Genomic DNA, 4,288 nt, shown 5'->3' with positions numbered 1-4,288 from the left:
TGGAGTTCCTTGATTTCCTTGTGGTTCATGATCCTTTTGCCAATGTAGTCTGGAACAAGAGCAAGATGAACCTCCAAATATCAACATGTTGATTGCAGGTGATGTCAAGTGGTATTTAGAGGAACCTCCTCTTTGTGTTTGGTTCCAGGGTGGAAGGGTGAGAACTCTGGACTCTGGATCAGTGATCAGAGTTCAAGTCTCAGAAGGACTTTCCTGTCTGGAATGTGTCCCATGTAACAAACTGATCAAGAGATGCAATGTGGTTCTAATGTTCTGGTTCATTTCTTCCTGCCATGAACTCAGACTGTGTGTTTAATGTTAACAATAAATGCAACAACGAAGGAGCCAGTAGCTCCTGTGGGAAAAATTCTACTTTGTCAGTGAATTAATTGATTTCATATTGAAGTCTGCAACTTTCAGTGTCTGTCAGGATGGCCGAGCGGTCTAAGGCGCTGCGTTCAGGTCGCAGTCTCTCCTGGAGGCGTGGGTTCAAATCCCACTTCTGACAAAGGACATTTTCTCCACATTCCTATGCATCCACAATGGTACATTCCAAACCCAGTTGAAGCTGCTCTCCACTGATGGGAGTGAGTGGTTGAACTGGCAGCAGAGGAGGCAAAGGAGCTTCCCTGTGACGGTCCAACATCGCCTGGTTTCCTCCAACATGGAGCAGCCACCAAAACTGATCTTCAAATGTTGGATCAAAGTCTACTGATCCACCTGTCTCATGTTGATGAGGTCATCCAGCCTGATGATCTCTAGGTTCTCCTTTGAGTGGTTCCCTCTGGGAGAGTTCTCCCTCTGTAACTTGTGTGTGTGTTTGCTCGTATCCTGTTTCTCCTTGACAGCACTTTAGTGTTTTTACCACTGGTGTGTCATCTGTGGTTCACCTTTTATTTGACTTCTTTGTCAAAGATGAAGGTGTTTGTGGTCATTCATCAATCATGTGATGGCTCATGTGACTGTGAGTCTGATGGAGAGCTTGTAGCGTCTCTCAATCTGATCACTTCAGGCTATTGAAGCTACTCTGATGTAGCCTGACTAGCTCAGTCGGTAGAGCATGAGACTCTTAATCTCAGGGTCGTGGGTTCAAGCCCCACGTTGGGCGTTCATCTTGAACATCCCTGCTTGTCCTCTCACTTTCTGCAGCTGTGATTGGGAATTGTAAGAAAAATCACTGAATGAACAACACAACCACAGACTGTGTCTGAAGTTCCACACCTGCACCCGACTCAGAATGTAAAACCAGTGTGGACTCAATTGTATCCACTGTCAATCCTGATTCTGCAGAAATGTCTTTGTGTGTTTTGATGGACGCGAGCCAAGCAGAAATTTCCCACAATGCAATAGGGTGGCGTTTGGTCAGTGTTGAGCAGGCGTCAGTCTGACAATGATGTCATATTATTGTGTCATAACTTGACCAGACCCAAAAGTAGGCTCAGGTATCAGTTTCTTCTCAATGCTAATGTCTGCTAGCTTAGTCTGCTACTTTGATGGCTCTGCCTGCTCAAAGGTCCAGACCCAAAAGTAGGCTCAGGTATCAGTTTCTTCTCAATGCTAATGTCTGCTAGCTTAGTCTGCTACTTTGATGGCTCTGCCTGCTCAAAGGTCCAGACCCAAAAGTAGGCTCAGGTATCAGTTTCTTCTCAATGCTAACGTCTGCTAGCTTAGTCTGCTACTTTGATGGCTCTGCCTGCTCAAAGGTCCAGAACCCTGGATGTGGTGGTTCCTACCTGAACGTAGATTCTGTCAGCTCATGTTGTTAAATCAACTCACCAGGAACACCAGTAGATTTCAATGGACTGACAATGAGTCTCATTGAATGGGTGTCTCGTCCAACGAGAAACACTCAGTCTCAGGTTGAAGCTCATCAATGAGGTCTTGTGGATCAGTGGCTTGCATGAATGAATGAGTTGGAAGACTTCTTGGAAATTAAAGAGGATTTAATACAATTAAGAAAACCCTTAAGACAGAGAGATAATTCCAGCAGAGTAATTAAGGCCCATATTGAGTAGCAGGTATGAATTAGCCTGGATTTATCTGAGCTTCAAGTAGACGGCAAAGAGGCAGGTGGAAAGGTGTGTAGGATGAACGATGGTGACCTCCAACCAAATGAAGAGGACTGAGTGGAGGCTGACCAGCTCTACGGAGTCAGGCGGAGTTTGGCAGCGAGACAGGAGTCCAGGCCTGAATCGGTGAAAACCAACGTAACCGGCTGCCGTTCTCAGCTGGATTCTCCCATCGATGTACGACGCCTCTCCAACGAACTGGTGGGAGGACGGCCTCCAAAGCCTCCACCTCGTCGACCGTGGCTCCCGCTGAGATTCGCTCGATGAAGAAGGGAAGCGCGTTGATTGGCTACCCTCTGGTCTCAGGCTGCTGGCTGCCTGGACTAAGCTGCTCTTCTCCGACACAAAGGTGGCTTCTCTCTCTTCAAGGCTCACAGGAGGTCAAGAGTGTAGCGACCGTGAGCCGAGATCGATGATGAATTACAAAAATAGAAAATCAAAAAATAAATTAGAGGAATAGAAAAGAAAAGGGGAGGAGCCGGACCAGCTGCTCTAGGAGCTCACACACAAAGGGCAGAAACAAGAAGCACTGAAGAGAGCGCCAGCAGTGGATGGTGCCACCACTGTTACAGTAAACTGGTCCGCCTCAGAGCAGTGACCTTTGACCTGTGAGGGGTTGTTGGCCAATCAGCACACTTTGCTGTCTTCAGTCCTTCTCAGATATCAACAAATGAAGCTGGTTGAACAGACAGCAATCATCATCACTCAGAGACATCACCTGGAGAGGAAGACTGCTCCGAGTTCTGACAATGACAGTGAAGAGGCAAGGAGAGCTGGACAACCACAGACAGTGAAACATTCGGAACATCATGTTGATACACGTGTGTGTGTGTGTGTGTGTGTGTGTGTGTGTCAGAATCGGAATCAGAATCTTTTATTTTCGTTGTACGGGGGGGGGGGGGTACACTGACAATAGTTAGAGCGCTCTTCCAGAGCCACCGTGCACCACAGAATGCAGATACAAAGAAAAGATAGAAAAGATAAAAGCAAGATAAAAGACACTGTTAGAACAGAAAGATCCATCAACCCACCAACCAGAGGTGTGTCTGGTACAGATGTGGAATTATTGGCTCACACAATGTTGAGGACACTGGAAGAAGACAAACAAAAAAGGCTGGTGTGATCCAGACCTTCATCAAAAATGGTCCTGGAGAACTGTTCAATGTGTCAGGACTTCAGAAGCTCCAATCCTCTCTAAGGTCCAGTGAGAGTGGAAGAGATTATAAATGAGAGAAGCAGGGCCCTCACTCAGAACTGAACCAGCTCAGTTGGGAGAGCCTTAGACTGAAGATCTAAAGGTCCCTGGTCCGATCCCAGGTTTCAGCAGAGGAGCAGCATTGACTTTACTTTCCAGTGGAGGAACTGCAGACATGAAGGAAACTAACATCTTGTCCTGTGCATTCTTGTGACATTCAGGACATTTTTGGAGCCTCTTGTTGGATTTTGCCACAGAGAATCAGAGCCAATCAAAAGCCTGGTGGACTTTAACATGGAGGACTGAACAAGTCAAGAAAGCATCAGTTTGACCTTCACAGGTGTTTCTGTTCCTGTCTCAATGCTGTAGAAAGAGCCTGAGGAGCTCAGACGGTAGAGCATCAGACTTTTAATGTGAGGGTCCAGGGTTCAAGTCCCTGTTCAGGTGCTGTGGAGGTTCCAGTGTTTGACAACATGGTACTGGATGAAGTTTAGTGTTGAACAAACTGTCAACATCAAAAGTAGAAGTGTTCTTGTCTTGACGCTGTGAGACAGTCGCTAGAAAACTGACCAACAATAATTTCATGTGGCATGAAATTATTGTTGGTCAGTTCACTCACTTCAGGTGTGAAAGCTTTTGTTTATGAAGTTTGAACTGAGCTGGCCAGGAGTTGAACCTAGAATCTTCTGATCCGAAGTCAGACGCGTTATCCATTGCGCCACCAGCCCTACAGAGGGGAGGGGCTTCAACAAACTCCTCATCATTTCCACCCCCAGGAGTGAAGCCTCCCGGGACCCAAGAGGCTCCAGCTGGCAGAGCTCTCACTCATTTCTCCACCACCTCGCTAACCTGAGCTGGAGCATCTGAGAACCAAACAGTGTCCCCCTTCATTCCAGAGCCCCCACCACTTTAACCACAGCCGGCCGGCCTCCTCCACACTGCTACTAAAATTGAAGACTGAAGCGTCTCATCAAGAGATCTGTGACAGGCGTCTGCTGTGGAGGGTCAGTCTGTCCGTCCACAT

At 47.2% G+C, this 4,288-nt stretch overlaps 3 non-coding genes across 3 annotated transcripts; 2 read left to right on the top strand and 1 right to left on the bottom strand.

Moving 5' to 3' along the window:
• The first annotated feature begins 425 nt into the window (after window positions 1-425).
• Window positions 426-508, top strand: trnal-cag (transfer RNA leucine (anticodon CAG)). Its single transcript has one exon. It is a non-coding gene; the product is annotated as a tRNA-Leu (tRNA).
• Window positions 509-1,035: 527 nt separating this feature from the next.
• On the top strand, window positions 1,036-1,108 carry trnak-cuu (transfer RNA lysine (anticodon CUU)). Its single transcript has one exon. It is a non-coding gene; the product is annotated as a tRNA-Lys (tRNA).
• A 2,811-nt stretch (window positions 1,109-3,919) lies between these two features.
• trnar-ucg (transfer RNA arginine (anticodon UCG)) lies at window positions 3,920-3,992 on the bottom strand. Its single transcript has one exon. It is a non-coding gene; the product is annotated as a tRNA-Arg (tRNA).
• Between the last annotated feature and the right edge of the window lie 296 nt (window positions 3,993-4,288).

The sequence above is a fragment of the Aulostomus chinensis genome, chromosome 1 (genome assembly GCF_037954235.1).
Source record: "Aulostomus chinensis isolate RoL2024-O1b breed Wild chromosome 1, RoL_Achi_v1.0, whole genome shotgun sequence".
Classification (NCBI taxonomy): Eukaryota; Metazoa; Chordata; class Actinopteri; order Syngnathiformes; family Aulostomidae; genus Aulostomus; species Aulostomus chinensis.
Note: the sequence above shows the minus strand (reverse complement) of the source record. Positions and strands in the feature narration are given on the sequence as shown.